The 18,116-nt window shown below is 35.6% G+C and overlaps 1 long non-coding RNA gene across 4 annotated transcripts in view; it reads right to left on the bottom strand.

The window, feature by feature from the left end:
• Positions 1-238: 238 nt before the first annotated feature.
• Positions 239-18,116, bottom strand: part of LOC148130577 (uncharacterized) — a 72,555-nt gene continuing 54,677 nt past the window's right edge. For 3 of the 4 annotated variants that reach the window (XR_015749907.1, XR_015749906.1, XR_015749905.1), the window contains 3 exons: positions 7,314-7,479; positions 3,239-3,411; positions 239-822 (listed from right to left, as the gene is read on the bottom strand). This is a non-coding gene — a long non-coding RNA (uncharacterized LOC148130577). The remainder of the gene's footprint in view (positions 823-3,238; positions 3,412-7,313; positions 7,480-18,116) is intronic. The other variant, XR_015749908.1, reaches the window with a different exon arrangement.

Here is an 18,116-nt window from a genome sequence, read left to right on the forward strand (position 1 = left end):
TTTGAAAAGTATCAACAGCCACCAATGTAAAAGCTACCAAGACAAAATCCTTTTATCAATCACTGGAAAACTCTTCATGGGATTCCTCCTACTACATTTCTAGAAACAGCAAGAGCAGACAACTGGTGAGCAGCAGGCCTACTTTCACCCAACCCAGGTATGCTTTGATTCGATGTTCACCATCTGGCAATTCACCATCTGGCAATTCAGAGGATTTGATGTGACAAATGACAAATGAATTACTCATTGTATTTATTGACTTTGGAGCAGCCTTCAGCAGTATATATTGCAGTGTATTAGTTGACTTTATGGAAAGCACTGAAAACTGAGCACATGTCTCCAAAAATCATATTCTAGCAACTACAGTATATGCATAACTGAAAGTAACCTTCAGAGGAATTCCCCAATTCAAACTGGCACTAAACAAGGCTGCATGATCCCTGCTATTCAATGTCATTGTGGATGCTATAATGAAGACAAGATTTGACAGCAGGCAAGGGGACAATACAATGAAACCCAACATATAACCAACTTCTGGTTCGCCTATGAACAGAGGCCCCAGACATTTTGCATGACATCATAAACATTGGCCATTCATACAACCTGAAAATTAATCCTGACAAAACAAAGGTTTTTAACAACTAATGGTTCACAGTATGCTGTCTGTCTCTATTCAGATAGAGCTCTAGAGACTCTATTGAATCCAAATAGAACAGGTGAGCCAGTTCAAATATCTTGCATTGATTGTGAAGAATAGGAAACGGCAACTACAGCAGGATTGATCAGAGCACTTTGGATGTCATTGAATCATTGAACTGGTGCCTGTGGAAGAAAATAGAACATTTCAGTGGAAATAAGAATGTAAATATTTCAGGAATTAATTTTAATAGTCTAGCTATATGGATCTGAGACATGGGCACTGTTAAATGCAGATTTAAATAAACTGGATGTTTCCGAGAAGGAATATTTCCATTCTGCTATGTCATCATACAACCTACAATTGAAGGTGAAATGTGAAAGCACAGACTATGGTAGTTGAACATGTACACTGAATGGAAGAACACTGCCTTCCTTACAATCTACCATGGGAATACATCCAGCACCAGAAGATTCAATGAACAGTGCCAAAGAAAATATGGATGAAGCAAATTAAATGAACTGGAAAACCTAAGGCTCAATTCAAATGATGATAAATAAGCAGTCTGCATTTGGAAAATATGGGAAACTATTACAAGAAATATCCAAAGTCCGGGGATACCCACAAGAATTACACAAGATCAGTCTTATCCTGATGCTACCTGAGAGCAAAAGAGAAAAAACTCGGAAATACACTCTTTGGTAGAGTAGCCCATGACAAGGAATCCTGATATAGCTGACCTGATAAGTCTCATCAAATAATTTCCAGCAACATGCCCAAATTCAATTAAGGTTTAAATTCCCTATTTTCCTTTCTAAAAAGAACAGTTGATTCATCTTTAGAAATAGATTTAGCAGGATGATACTGTTTTCACAGAAGCACATCCCTTGCATTCCATGACTTAATCAATATAAACTTTTCAGCTTTTGTCTATGGAGATTCTCAGTCATCCAGGTCATGGTTGTCCCAAAGAGGCAACCGGATCTATGTCTCAAGCAAAACATCTTCAAAGAAAAACTAGAAAGTCCAGTTTCCTCTTCAAAAAAAGCACCTTTTGGGATTTTCGGCTTTTGATCGTTAGGATGGGAAAATTTACCAAACCTCACATTTAACTCCTTTTTTTATTTATTTAACATGTCTATTTGGACTTCAGTGCTAGTAACTGTATGTCCTTCCTCTTGACTGTCCCCAACTCTTCCAAAGACTATTCCAACTATATCCCTAATTTTATTCATCCTTCTTATTCAGCATTTTTTTCCTTTTACAGCTTCATCTTTGACAAGCCTAGACTTTTTATCTAGTCCATCACCTATTCACATCACAGACCAACAGTATATGAGTTTCTGCTTCTAATCACCTCAGTCTTTATTTCTTTCAGGGATGACTAATTGGTTCATCTTTCAGTATCTGCCTTCAAGTTCATAATTTAACTACCTCCAAATTCATAATTCAACAGTGGCTATCTTTTTTTCTCTCACTCTCAGTACCAAGCTTGCATATCCCCAATCCCCATTACCACTGACAAAGCTACTGATTTCATTATCCTGAGATTTATCATAGAAATATCTAGAGCTGTGCAAAATTGAACCAGGAACATTTCAGAGAATTCTACAAAGTTCCATTTCCCCCTAGATCAGGGATGTCAAACTTGCAGCTCATGGGCCGGATGGTCCCATGCTGACCACACCCATGCCTGGGGAAGGGGAAAAATGTTGCAATACATCACATGATGACACCACCATGATGCCATGAGTTTGACACTCCTGCCCTAAATTATGTCTAACCTCTTCCATACTAGACATAGTTTGCAGTTATCAGAGGTAAATGTTCCAAATTTGAAAGAAAAAAAAGGCATTGCTTTAATTATTTTTATTTTTTTGTCCTATGGATATCTGTGGGGCATGCAACATTTCTCAATTCTGAAATAAATTTATGGAGAACCCTGAACTATTCTGTTTTTTTCATTACAAACCACCTCCTAGTCAATGCCATTGCTGGAAAAGATGGACAATTTCCGAAAGGACTTTCTCGGGTTTTTTCCTTGTAAACATTTCACTTCTTATTCAAGAAGCTTCTTCAGTTCTGACTGAATAGTGGGGAATAGAAGGATTTATATTCTTTGCAGTCATCTGGTTGTTAGCACTATGAAAGTTGGTTCTTAGCTCTCTGAGTGTCATTGAGGCCGGACAGAGAGGCAATTACCTACCTTCAGAATGTTAACTACTGCAAAGAATATAAATCTTTCTATTCCCTACCATTCAGTCAGAACTGAAGAAACTTCTTGGATGAGAAGCAAAAGATTTTCAAGGGGAAAAAAACCAAGAAAGTCCAGTTATCTTTGGCAAAGCACATTTAGGACAACCATGACCTGGATGATTGAGAATCTCCATAAGCACATTTTCCAAAAGTAAATTTTCAAACTGATTATCCTTCCTGATCTTATCAGCTATTGCCTTCCTGTGTAAGATTAATCTTCTACCGTATTCTCCAGGATACTAATCCTGAGCCCAGGAAATTGTCTTCATTTCTTCACTAGCAGCTGTGATTTTACTAAGCATACTGGCTGACTTTAGCTATGTCTTCCCAATATTTAACATTTACCTTGATTTTTCTCTTTCCATTTTTACTTTCCTGATGTGTTTTCTGAAGGTTCCTTTATCTTCAGCTAACAAAATGGTTACATCTACATATCATACATTCTTGGTAATTTTATGTCCAGTGTAGATTACAGGTATCGTCTCTTCCAATCTTTCCACTCTTATAATATATTCACTCTACAGGTTAAACAGATATGGGTACAATATGGAATACTTGTGCCACTTTCATCTCTATTTTGAATTATTCATTTCTTCAATTTTAAGTCAGCTTTTATAGTACTTATTCATTATAAAGAACCCTCAAAATAATAATCAGGAGTTCTGGCATGCCTACCAGCATAAATTTATTTCATATTCCAGCATGATATGTAGAGGTTCTACTTTGTTAATAAAATAAGGGTAAATCTCCCTGTTCTATTCTCTTCCTCTTCTTCATCTGTTAGATAACTTTAGCTGTCAGATGTCATGTCCCTCTGCTTTTTTTTGAATTTGTCTGATAGTTGGCATTTCTTTTTCAGACAGAGCTCTTCTCGGTTTTCCTTGTGTGAAGAATTAGCACACTTCAACACACTATATATTCTCTTGTACTTTTTTGGTATATATACACCTTTTTTTTTCAATTTCTAAGTCACAGAGCCTTGTTTCCTATTCGTTGACATAAAGCTGTTAGCACTAACTGCTCTTTCTCCTGAGTTTTAAACTGTTTAAAGTTTAACAAGTTTTCATCTGTGCCTGGTGCTTTTCTACTTGACAGCTGGTTTATTGTGTCTCATTCCCCTTTCTCTTGGATCTGTTCCTGAATACATTCTTTCTCTGTAAATGATTCTGCCATTCTAATCCCATTTCTAAATGGCTTTATTATAGTATTCCATCTTCCCTTAACCACATTTACCCCTTCAATAATTATTTTTGAGTATTTTTATTTTAGCTATAAATTTTCCTGTAATTTCTTTCTTCTTATTAAAATCATCTTATTAAATTTATCATAATCATTTTCTCGATATTTTCCTTATTTTCCTCTATTTGAAGCTGAAAATCACCAAACATCCTTTTTAGTTATCCTTTTTATATACCGGCAATCATGAAAGCTAGCTTTGATGATGACAATGTGGATCTTTTGTTCTTTGAAATTTGGAGAGTATTTTTCTACTTCAGTTTTCACAAAGTCTCATATCTGCTCCCACAGCACCTAAGTCTATCTGTAAATCCTACAAGTCACATACACCAAACTCTTTCATTTTCTAAATTTTCTATTTATTCATTTAAAGTCTGGTGTGGGTGCCCATCTTGTAAAACACAACTCTGGGCACCTTATAGCAATAATAAAATTAAAATCTCACATTATCCCTGCACCTATCACTGTTTTCCAGAAGTCTAAAATTCATAATTTGTTCCACAGCACTTAGAACTATCCTAGTTGATTGTGATTGTGTTATGCTCCAATTTCTGTTCTTATTATATCTGTGATTTTATTCTGTGTTATTCATTCACTGATGTCCTTGTGTAGAGTCTTCTCTTTTCAGAACTCTCAAAACTTACCACAAACATCATTACATTTACCCCATCCAAATTTTCCTAAAATTCCAGTTGGTCATATGAGGAAACTGTTGCTGAGCAACTAGAAGGAGAACATTAATAAAGTACTGGAAGACAGGACTGTATGTTTCAAGATCCTGCCCAGCATCCCCCGAGGCAGCCTAGTGAAATTCAGTGTCTTCTCCATCAGCTTCTGTCCTTGCTTCTCTGATATAAACAAATGCCATTTTAACCTAAGATAAAAATGGCCAAGTCATCCTCGTCCTCCTTCTCTTCCCATTGGAACAGAACAACACAATTATTTCCTCTAAGTTCTCCTCAGGCTTAATTCACATGTTCTTTCAATTGTGTGATTACCATTTTGTCAGGCTGTTGCAATGACATGTTAAAAACTAGATTATTTGGACAGTACCAAAGGACACAGAAGAGCCCACAAGTAGAAATTCTAGTCACAATACAATTTTTATTCTCTACTAATGTTTTATGGCATCCACAATCTGATTTAAAAATACATTCTTTGGCTCTTCATCCACTCATCTGTATAAAAATGCTGTCAGACTTCTTGTCTAAATCTATTACTTATGTCTTTCTACTTTTTTCAGAATTAAATATGGGGACATTCTCCCTCCTCCTAAACTAGAAGCCTTATATGACAACACCAGACAGCATTAGCTATCAATAATTCCTGTCTGCTTTTCTAATAACATTCTATTGAGCAGTCAAGCTCCTTTTTACAAACCAGTGAGATATTGACTCCACATAACTGTTTCCAAATTCCAAATAACATTAATTGTACCTGCTTCAGTGCTCTCACCACAGAGTTTTGGAGGGTTAATTCAAAAAATATTCACTTGTGAGGTAAGATAGTGCCTCCTCTAGACAAGGGGTTGTTGAAACTACAGCTCATGTCCTGCTACAGCTCATGTCCTGCTACATGGTACCTCTGTAAGGACTCAGGACCTACACTTTATAACTCCTTACCTAGTAAAACTCCTGGGAAATTCTGGTCTTTCCTATGTACAGCATGATTTGTTCTCTTGAATATACCAAAATTTTGTTATACTGCCTTTAAAATTGGGCAGTTTTTGATTACCCACTGATGAACATCTGATCGTAACATCTTGTTTTGTTTTTACTTTATTGTCATTTTAATGTGTTTTTCTTTGCTATTCTGATCAGTGACCATAATAAAATGTTTGATTCATTCAAAATTCTCTTTTTCTTTATTTTTTTTACTGTCTAATAGTCTCTGCATCAGTTATAATCAATTATAGTCCTCCTCTTCAAATTGTGATTAATCACTTTAAATATTGTTCAGTTAGGCATTGCTTGACATAATAAAATCAGTTCTATCCCAACTCCTTGATGATTATAACCATTATAATAAATTGCTTTCATAAATGATGGATTTCAAGGATACAAATTTAATTATTTTTCAAATATCAATTTTTTTCATTTGTTTCCAAGCAGTATGTTTTTTCTTTCTTTCTTTCTTTCTTTCTTTCTTTCTTTCTTTTTTTTTTTTTTTTTTGGAAAGAAAAAAAGTCAACATCATGCAATACCTCTTATGGTCTCAGATGTTTTTGATTTACAGGTGACCATCTTTACTTAATTTGTAATTCCCTCTCCCTGATTCTTTGTGGGAGAAGGAAGGTACTGCTTCAGCTAATTGCATAGATAAATGATTCATTTACCTCTATAAAATAGATTGGCTGTGGCACAGACTAAAGTGGAATCTTAATCCTGTCCATGATGAATATGCACCTGGAAAACTGTTTCAAAATCCACTAATGATACTTACTAAGACACGGTTAATGAAATGAAGATTGGTTTTCCTTTCCAACCAGCATATAACTCAAGCTCTTTGATTCCTTGGATGGTACAGAGACCACATAGTTTCTCAACACCGGCAGCTTTAAAATGCATGGACATTGATCCCTAGAATTCGCCAGCCAGCCATTTTGACTAGGCAATTTGAGGAGTTGAAGTTCCCACATCTTAAAAGTTGCTAAGATTGAGAAACACTGGTTTTGACAAACATGTATCAGTTGGATGTTGTAGTAGATTCTTATGGACTGCTTAACTTCCTATAGCTGTGCTTCTATTTAAAATATTGACCTGACATAAATATACTTATATACCCCACTTGTGGTAAGAAAAACTATCCCAAATATTACATTAAGTATATATTATATTAAAATAATTGTAGTTGCATTTTTCCTTAAAATATTTTTATTTGTTTATTCAATTCATATGTCACATCTTGCAGTTCAAGATGACCCTGAGTGGCTTAAAATATACATTTTAAAAGAATCTTGATACATTTTTTAAGTCAGAATCTGCACTGGAATTTTCAAGAAATATGGAAATCAGTGAAAAATTTAGGGTCAAAGTGCAGATTAAATCAGAAAATAAACTCTTCAGGCATCCCCATTTATCTATAAATACAGCATCTCCCCATCCTTCGGCTATATTGAACCAATTCCTATAATTCCAGCTGACATGATAGCTGGAATTGATGAGAGAAAAGTCTAGGAGACTACCTGCCTGGATAGGGCAACTGGAGAGAGAGGATGCCACAGGTAACTTCATCCCAAGTCATGTAGGACTGTAAAGATGACTGGCTGTAGAATTCTGGGAGTTGAAGCCCAGAGGTCTTTAAAGTTGTCAAGATTGGATACTCCTGATGTAGACTCTCAACTTCCATAGCTTTGGTTAAAAAAAAAACATCAGTTATTTAGTGGTCTGTTTTCTCCCTCATATTGATGGATTGGGAAATCTGTGTGTTGTGGTCTTTAAAGGCCAGAAAAACAGCAGAAAGATGCCAATGCCCTTCTGCTTTTTCTCTCTGCCCTGTCAGGCTGCAGCTAGCCAGGCCATCAAAGATCCATTTGAGTGCTCTGTCTTTAAAGAGCTCTGGGCAGACCTTTGCTCTGCCAAGTACTGTGCATTATTAATCATAAACAGCAGGCATTTCATTAATGAATCTGAATGACCATGCCAAAGCAAATAGAAAGTAGCTTGAAAAGTCCTCCTGAGAAGGACATCCCAGACCTAGGCTATCAGAGCCAAGAAACTCCAACCTCAGCCACCCAAAAGCATCAAAACAAATAATTCAAAGTTGGGGTAGAGGTCTGCATTTCCAACCAACTTAGCCAGTGGTGATGGATGGCTGTCCTTGTTTAGCAACATCAGATGAGCTTTGGTGATCTAAAGCACCAAGTGTAAACTCACACTCTATCATTGTTAAGTTCTTGATATTCCTGTTTCAGGGGATATCTTCCATTATTGTGCTGACCTCAATTTTTTTCGCCTCTTTATTATAACAAAAAGATTTCAACCTGGTTAACAGTACTGTTTCTTTTAGAATAAAGAGCAAAGCAATAATAATAGGTGACAACAATAACCATTTCAATAACCATACATCCTCGGTGGCACAGTGGCTAGAGTGCAGTACTGCAAGCTACTTCTGCTGCAGCCAGCTGCCTGCAATTTGGCAGATTGAATCTCACCAGCTCAAGGATGACTCAGCCTTCCATCCTTCCAAGGTGGGTAAAATGAGGACCCAGATTGTTGGGGGCAATATGCTGACTCTGTAAACTGCTTAGAGAGAGCTATAAAGCACTATAAAGTGGTATACAAGTCTGAGTGTTATTGCTATTGCTATTTCCACCAAAAAGAAATGGCATTGAGCCAGTAAAGGCTATTCAAATGCAAACTGAAGTTGTTAAACCATTGTTGGAATGGAGAATACAGAGATGAATGAAAAGACAGAATGAATGCTGGTGGGTGTTTTCAAATTATCTTGGACAGAGTCCCTCAGATAGCTCTCACAGAGGAAAACCTGAGGGAGCTGAACAGTAAGAGGGATCTTTACTGCAAGGTCACACTTGGCAAAAATCTGTATTAAAAACTTTACCTGTGGAATGCTGGAATTGAAGTGAACAAGAGAGAAAGGCCACCAGATTGCATAGCTATTCTTAGTTGATTCAAAGAAGTCTTACTGGGAAACCACATGCCCAATCTGGCTGGTCCATGGATGCAGAGTTGCATACAGAGCAGAGGTGGTATTCAGCAGGTTCTCTACCAGAGCATCGGTAGTGGAAATTTTGAGTAGTTCAGAGAACCAACAAATACCACCTCTGACTGGCCCCACCCCATCTATTCTCTGCCTCCTGAGTCCCAGCTGATCGGCTGGGTCTTCTTTTGTTGCCCTGCACAGGAGAACGGAGCTGGAAAGCTAGTTAGTGGGGTGGAGAGGGAAAGGGGATTTTGCCGTAACCTTCCCACAGGGGTGGGGTGGGAATGGAGATTTTACAGTATCCTTCCCCTACCTGCCACACCCATCAAGCCATGCCCAGAGAACCAGTAGTAAAAAAATTTGAATCCCACCGCTGATATAGACCTTTGTCAAAAGAGAATCCATTTTTCTCTAGTCAACTGGAGATGATTCCTAGCTAAAACGGCTGGGAAATCCTCTCATATGACACTAACCAGTCTTGGCTAATATTCATTGTCCCTGTGTAGAAGATTCAGATATCCTTCCTCTGGACTTCTAAGATTAGAAATAATGGTTACTTATATAATAATGGCTTCTTCAAGTTTTTTTTTCCTTTCTTTTAAAATAAATCCATTTCATATTTGTATTACAAATGTGCATGTTCATAATTAACTACTATCCCCATTGTTCCTGGTGGTTTCTTCGCAGTGAAACAGCAACTGCTGCACTTAGAAAAAACAGGAGGCAGGGATGGTGCTTGCATAGTTAGGCATATAGGGGATCCCCTCTTATATTTAAAAATGCTTTTCTTTGCCTCCTCCTTACAACAAACAAGAACTTCCAGCTCAGCATGGCGTTTGCAGGCTTGTCCTACTTCGCAGTGGTGGGATTCAAAACGTTTTACTACCGGTTCTGTGGGCATGGCTTGGTAGGCGTGATGTGGCTTGGCGGGTGTGGCTTGGTGGGCATGGCAGGGGAAGTTTACTGCTAAATCCCCATTCCTGGGGGAAGGATACTGCAAAATCCCATTCCCTCCCCACCCCGCTAACTTGCTTTCCAGCTCTGTTCTCCTGTGCAGGGCAACAAACAAAGCCCCAGCCAATCAGCTGGGACTTGGGAGGCAGAAACTAAAACTGAAGATGACAGCTCTGACAGACATGGCCACCTATATCTCTTCAAGCCTCCCTTTCAAGCTTCCACCATGCCAATCTCTCCACTACATCTTTTCAGCTAGTAACACTTTGCTTTAGTCATGTTATTTATCCATATCCAGCTGTGATCAGAGCTTGGACTCCTGGGGATCAGGGCAAAGAACCTGCTTGCACCTTTATTTTATATAATGTCATCCAAAATACTGTAGGTATTACTTTAAGATTAAGATGTATTGATCTGACCAAATATTAGAAGCACATCTTGCATTTTAGTATCTCCATTTTTGCTTTTTCCCATTACTGTGGGGTTAAGGTACAACACTGGGCTGCAAGTAAAATAAGCACTATTTTCTTATTATTAATGAATATGAGGAGAAGTGAATGAGCTTGTTTAGAATTGTTCTTCCATACATATTGTTGCTTGGCTTGGGAGCATTAGGTTTGGCAATTTTATTTTATTTTTTAATTGATCTCACCATAAAGTAACATCTTCACTGAAGGTCTATTTTTCTGCTCATTTATAAATGATAACTCAGATCCAATTAGAGATGTAAATTAGGGAGAACTGCCAAGTGTACATCTCTTTAGACTTTTGCATCTCTCTCTTTACACTAACTTAAACACAACTTTGTTTGGCTTTTGCCTAATATTCAACCAATCTGGAGCTCCTTACAATAACTGTCGACTTTCACCACTTTAAGCAATTTGATATCAAATTTGATGAACTTACTGCTTAAGTCAAGATCACTTATCAACAAGACCTAAGTGTTGTGACTCGGAGGTCTGAGCCTGCCCTGTTAGAAGACACTGACTTGAGCCATGAGGAAGAGGAGGATTTGGCTCTGAGGTTTGAACCTGCTTTGCTGGAGGACACAGACTTGAGCCATGAGGAAGAGGAGGATTTGGCTCTGAGGTTTGAGCCTGCTTTGCTGGAGGATTCGGAATTATCTTCCTCCCCAGGACCTTCCTCCCTGGTTGTGCCTCAGGTGTCGGCAGATAATCAGGAGAGCGTAGCGGAGCCTCTGGCTGAGGATCAAACTGAGGAATGTTGGTTTGATGCAAGGCAAAGACGTAGACATAGACGCGAAATGCAACGTACAAGGAAATGTCAAATCAGGGACTGAGGTGAGAGACTGACACGCCCCTCAGGGAATAAAAGGGGGCATGTTAGCTCTGGATCCTTGTTCGAGACAACTTGTTTATTTGGGATAGAAGCTTTGACAAATTCTCTGTGCAGCGTTTGCCTTTGATTTATGGTCTTGTTTTATTATCGGACTTGGCAGGCAGCTTGTGATAGACTGCCAAGGACTTCTGCAGCCAAAGGAATTTAACCCTGTCGTTCCTGGTCCTGTCTGTTTATTTATATCCCTTTGGAAACTTGGACTCTCGCCTCGTGGTCACAGGTGAGACAGAACACCTAAGTATAGTTCTTCTTGTCTTTCTTGTGTTCCAAAATATTAGAAATAGGGAGAAACGCTTTTCAAAATATCTTGTGCTATTTAGATTCCAGTTCTCAAGAGGGATTTTGAGGTTGATAAAAGCTTAACCCTCCTGATCATCTCAGCTATTGACACAGGATTATGTATTTCTAGAAGATCACAATCCAGCCATCTTTAAAATATTACAATAGATTTTAAAATCTTTTTAGAACCCATAAAATACACAAAAACCTGTCAAGTGAATTGCGATTTTCCATGCCCAAATGTTTTGTTTAATGTCAGCTCCCTGCAGAACATCTAAGATGAAATCTGTTTTGTAGTTTATCTCTAATTAAAAATGCGATAGAACAAAGAGAAAAAGAAAATGAATCTTGCACTAATTAGTTTACAAAAACTATTACAAACACTTTTCAGAACTAGTATTCCGAAAAATATTGCAGCCTGACATATTTCTATAAAGTATGATGCCATAAAATCATTTTTAAGAAATCACTGCATTTCCTCATTTGTGTTTGTACAAATATCAGATAAGTGGAATGAGAATTTAATAAGTCCTTAATTATTTAATGTTACTGTTCTTGGGTTTTTTAATTTAAACCAAAGTTTCAGATTTAAAGCAGATTCTGGGAAATATAAATGTTCTTAGCTTACTGCTTCATTCTGAAAGTTCTGATGTGAACTCTAGAATTCTTTCTACAGATTTATAGAGGCTTCCTTGTGATCTTTAGAAGATATGTAATGGATCTCAAAGCCCATTGTCTCATATTATAAAGGATGTATCTGAAAAGTGCTCAGGATACACACATAATCATCTCATTTTTCAATCCACCTGATTCTTTTCTATTAACTATATAATGCATGTAATGTTTTCATTGGATCTAAGATTTGGAGCTTATTTCTGATAAATTACAAATTGCTCCTTCTAAATTGTTGAACTGTAAGCTTTAAACTATAAGGGTATGAAAATGGAGTTGGTGTGCTTTGGCAAGGTCACTGGAGAATGTGGTGATTTCTTTTACTTGTCTATAAAGGTATTTATATCAGGAAAAACAATCTTGTTGCCAACTTGGGCTAAGAATGGTGAGTTAGTGCAAGAATTGGCTTTGTTTCATCAATAGAAGTGTCTTCAGTAAAGCCAACAGTTTACAGGAATCACTTTTATTTCATTTAGCCATGACTATGCATGATGTAGCTTTATACTCAAAATATAGCTAAACCAATTCACACTTTTTAAAAGTTTTTATTGGTTTTTAAAAACAAACATAAACAAACAAAACATAAAAACATCAAGCCATCTTCCATATGTATACATACATACAGTGTGCCGGTTGGTTTACAAATTGTTTTGTGCTTCCATTTCGTAGTCTTCAATTACAATTACATTGCATATAATCTCATATTTTCAATCAAAAATTAGTATCAACCTTAGTATCATTATTAATCAATCATTTGACTATACTTTTATTCATTCATGTTTTACGAAATAATCATATTTTACTTAGTTTGTTTTATAACAGTTCATATTATCATCCCAAATCTATCCTAAAATCATTTTGTAGATATAATAAAAAGAAATACATCTTTATATATTTATTATTTTCTAAGAGTCTATATATTTCATTACTGTATTTTATTGTCTAACCATTGATAGAATAGATCCCAGATTTTATAAAATTGTTTATCCTCTTGTTCTCTAATTTCAAATGTCAATCTACTCATTTCAGCACATTCCAATATTTTCTTAATGATTTCCTCCTGTGATGGTGTTTTCTCTTTTTTCCAGTTTTTGGCAAATACAATCCTAGCCGCTATTAATACATTTACAATCAGATATTTCAAGTCTTTACTATATATTTCAGGTAAAATTCCCAATAAAAATATCTCTGGTTTCAAGTCTATATGTCTTTTTGTCATTTTTAACAACCATATGTGGATTTTAGTCCAGTATTTTTTAGCATCCGTACAAGTCCACCACATATGGTAATATGAGCCAGGTGTCTGATGACATTTCAAACATTTTTCGGATTTATTCTTGAACATTCTTGCTATTCTTGTTGGGGGAAAATGCCACCTGTAAAACATCTTATACAAATTTTCTTTATATGCTGTTGACATTGTCATTTTATAATTTTGAGACCACAGTTTTTGCCATTTCTCTAAATCAATCCCATACCAAAAATTCTTCCCCCAAGCAATCATAGTTTCTTTAACTTGTTCTTCTTCTAATTTAATTTCTAATAAATATCCATACAATTTTTAATCACCTTTTCATCAGTACCTGTCAAAATCTTATCTAAATCAGTCGATTTATCATAGAAACCTTCCATTTTAGAATCTTTATCATACCTTGAATGTATTTGTGCATATGAAAACCAATTCATCTTTATACCTTGTTCCTCTAGTTTTTATATAGATTTGAGTTCACCCTTTTCATTCAATATTTCACCATATCTAACTGTTTGTTCCTTTTTGTATATTATAGGATAAGAAAAGGCTTCAATAGTCGATAGCCAGACTGGACTTTTCAAATAACATTGTCTTTTAATCTTCTCCCAGTTTAACCACAGAGACTCCCGTATATAATGTCTTCTAAAATACCCCTGTGTTTTAGTTCCTTTATACCATAAAAAAGCATGCCACCCCAACAACACATCATGTCCTTCTAATGTCAACAATCTAGTATTTCTTAGTGTTATCCATTCCCACATCAGATTTGTAGCTTGATAATACAACTCCCAATTAGGCAAACCAAATCCTCCTCTAATTCTAGCATCTTGCAAAAGTTTTAACTTTATTCTCGCTTTCTTACCTTGCCATATATATTTCAACACAATTTTATTTAAATCTTCAAAGTAATCTTTTCCAAGCCTAATTGGAATTGTTTGAAACAAATATAAAATTATGGGTAATATATTCATCTTGATTGTTGAAATTCTCCCTATTAGTGACAGTTGTAAATTTTCCCATTTCGCCAAATCTAGCGCTATCTGCTGCTTAAGTTTGATATAATTATTCTCTTTTAGTGTACTACATCTTGCTGTCAAATACATCCCCAAGTAGTTGATCTTATTCGTGACCTAAATTTTCAATAGGTCTGCCAGTTCTTCCTTTTGTCTTGATGGCGTATTCTTTGTCAAGATCTTTGTCTTATCTTTATTTATTTTCAAACCAGCCACCTTTCCATATGTCTCTATCTTTTCTATCAATTTTGGTGCTGTTTCTAGAGGGTCTTCTAAGATGAAAACCAGATCATCTGCAAATGCTTGCAGCTTAAATTCTTCCTTTTTGATTTTCATTCCTTTTATATTCTTTTCATCTCTAATATTTCTGTTTAGCACTTCCAAAGTTAACACAAACAACAAAGGTGATAGTGGGCACCCTTGTCTTGTTCCTTTTTTTATATTGATAGAGTCTGTCAGTTCTCCCTCTACCATTACCTTTGCCGTTTGCTTATAGTATATAGCTTCTATTGCTTGAATAAATTTTCTAGCGAAGCCCATCTGTTCCAGCAGTAATAACATGAATCGTCAATTCACATTATCAAATGCCTTCTGTTCATCTAGAAATATCAGAGCCATTTGTTTTTCAGGATGTGCCTCGTAGTATTCCAAGGTGTCCAAGATTACTCTCATGTTATCTTTAATTTGTCTCTTTGGCAGAAATCCATTTTGATCAGGATGAATAAAATTATTTAGATATTTTGAAGTCTTTCTGCCAATATTGAAGCAAAGATTTTATAATCTACATTTAGTAGAGAAATAGGTCTACAGTTCTTAATTTGTAATGGATCGGCCTCCTCTTTTGGAATAAGTGTAATATAGGCTTCTGACCATGATTTAGGTATCTTCTTCTTTAACATAACTTCATTCTTAACTTCTAGCAATGGAAGATTCAACGATTCTTGTAATGTTTTATAAAATTCTGCCGGAAGTCCATCTGGGCCTGGTGCCTTTCCATTATTTTGCTTCTTGAGTGCTTCAGTTAACTCCATCATCGTTATATTGCTTTCTAACATTGTTTCAATTTCTTTAGGTATCTGAGGTAAATTAGCATTCTGTAAGTACTGTTTAACTCTTTCCTCATCGATATTCTCTTGCATATATAGTTTCCCATAGAAGTCTTGAATGATTTCCTTCTTCTCTTTACTACCATAGCAAACTTTGCCTTGGTCATCTGTTAATTGCAATATTTTCCTTGATTCTTTCTCCTTTCTCAATTTGTATGCTAACCATTTACCTGGTTTGTTCGCGGCTTCAAAGTAGTTCTGTTTAGCACCTCTAATTTTCTGTGCTAATTCTTCTTTTTCTATTTGACCCATTTTATGTTTAACTATATCCATTTTTAGCTTGATGTCCTTTTTCTGTGGCATTTTCTGTAGCTCTTTTTCAAGTCTTTTATACTCATCCTCTAAGGCCTTAGAGGCTAATCTTTTCATAGTATTTCTTTTCCTTGTATAGTCTGTTAACAAGCCTCTAACATATGCCTTCATTGTATCCCATACATTCTGAATTGATGTATCTTCTTTTTTGTTTTCTCTAAAGAAAAAAGCCAATTCTTTCTCCATCCACTGTGTGAAGTCTTTTTCCTTTAAAATAGTATTATTTAACGTCCATCTAGATCTTTTTTGTCCTTTCCATTTAATTGTCATTGGATTGTGATCTGCCCAAGTACTTGTTTCAATATTTATTTCTTGAATATTAGTTATTAATTCTGTTGACATCCATATCATATCTATTGTGGACCATGATAAGTGTCTATTTGAATAGAAGGTGTATTGTTTAGTTTTGGCATTTCTTTCTCTCCATGTATCTTTTAAGTTTATTTCACCTACCATTTTAAAAAAAGATTTAGGGAGAGTCTTTCTGTTTTGCTTTATTGTTTTCTGTTCTGTATAGTCCAATTTATTGTCTACAATTCCATTAAAATCTCCCATCATAACTATATTAGCATAGTCCAGTTCGATTATTTTCATATGTAATTTTTTGTAGAATTCTTCTTGTTTGTCATTCGGGGCATAGATTGCAATCAGGAGTGTTTTCGTATTATTGTCCATTATTTCCACCATTAGTATTCTTCCGTCATCATCGGTATAAATCAATTTTGCTGGGATGGTCTCTTTAATATATAAAACCACTCCTCTTTTCTTACATTGTGTCAAGGAAGTAAATATTTTCCCTAGTTTTGGCTGTATCAACAATTGTTCATATTGTTTTTTAATATGTACTTCTTGTAGACAAATTATATCAAATTTTAATTTCTCTAATTTATGAAAGGTTTTCCTTCTTTTAACGGCTGAGTTAAGTCCATTTATATTAATTGTAATCAGTGTTTTATCTTCCATGGTTATGTTTTATAGTTAGGTTTAGCAGCTCTCGTAGATCTTGGTTCACGTTGTTCTTTGGCTTCCACCTTTCCACCTACTGCACCTTCTTCTTTTTCAATCACCATTTGGCAGTCCTCTTGCAATTCAATTAGTGAGATTTCTTTTTCTGCCTCTTCCTCTTTCCCTTCAAAAAATTCTGTATAAAATAATTCTATGTCTCTGTTCTTGCCATGTGATCATTAAACCTTCTGGCATCAGCCATCTATAATTCACCTCTTTTTAAAGTAGCATTTTAGTCAGGAATCGGTATTCTCTTCTCATCTCTCTCACTCTTCTGGGTATTTGTTTCAAGACCACAATCTCCTTGTCTTTATATTTCAATGTTTTCTCTTTTGCCACTTGCAATATTTGCATTTTAATGGCTTTCTTTGTAAATCTAATGTGAACTTCTCTTGGTAAGCTATTTCTCATTGCATATCTTGTGAAAACTCAATAAACCTCAGCTATTCCACCCATCTTCTTCTCTTGAGTTATTTCCAAAGCTTCAGCCAGTATTTCTATCATTATCTCAGCTAAGTATTGTCCTTTTTCTTCCTCAGCATTTTGGAATCCAAGATAGAATTCTGATCTATCCATCTCCCATCTCAACATACCACTTTTATCCTGTTCAACCACCATTAATCTATTATCAATATCTCCAATCTTCTTGTCTCTTTGTTTATCTTCTTCTTCAATTTTTTGGAATCTCTCATCATACTTTAACATCATTTGTTGGATGTTCTCCACCTTTTCATCGGTTTTCCCTGTTCTTTGTTCAATGTTCTCTGTTCTTTCTTCAATGTTCTCTGTTCTTTGTTCAATGTTCTCTATTCTCTTTTCAATATTCTCTGATCTTGCTTGAATATTTTGAATTCCTTGCATAATCATCTGCAGAGTCACTTTTTCTTGTTCTTTTTCTTGCTTTAACATTGTCTGTATTGAACGTTGTCCTCCAGATGGTGGAGAGGAGGAAGTAGAAGTTGAAGAACCAGGAGCTGTTAGTTTCCTACTCATTTTAAGCAATTCAAAATCTTCAGGTCCTTCTAAACCTTAATCCAATTGTGAAATAACCAATTGTAGTTTGAAGTAAAAATAGTAGAAAAAAGAAGCCAAATAGTAATGATAAAAAAAGAAGAAGAAAAAAAAGAAAGAGAGGACAAAATTTCTTCAGGTTCTTGTATACCTTAATCCAATCGGTGGTTAGATGAAGAAAAAGGCTTGGAAAAAAAAAGGAAAGGAAAAATTCTTCAGGTTCTTCAACACCTTAATCCAATTGAGAGGTCTCAAATAGAAAAGAGTACATAAAAATAAACCAGAAAGGTAGATGAAAAAACAAAAATACCAGGAAAGGAGAAAAAAAGGCTATTCCCTTTTAAAAAAAGGAAACATTAATA

The sequence above is a fragment of the Notechis scutatus genome, chromosome 5, assembly GCF_049901735.1.
Source record: "Notechis scutatus isolate UNSWTSFEM ecotype Mainland chromosome 5, rNotScu1.2, whole genome shotgun sequence".
NCBI lineage: Eukaryota > Metazoa > Chordata > Lepidosauria > Squamata > Elapidae > Notechis > Notechis scutatus.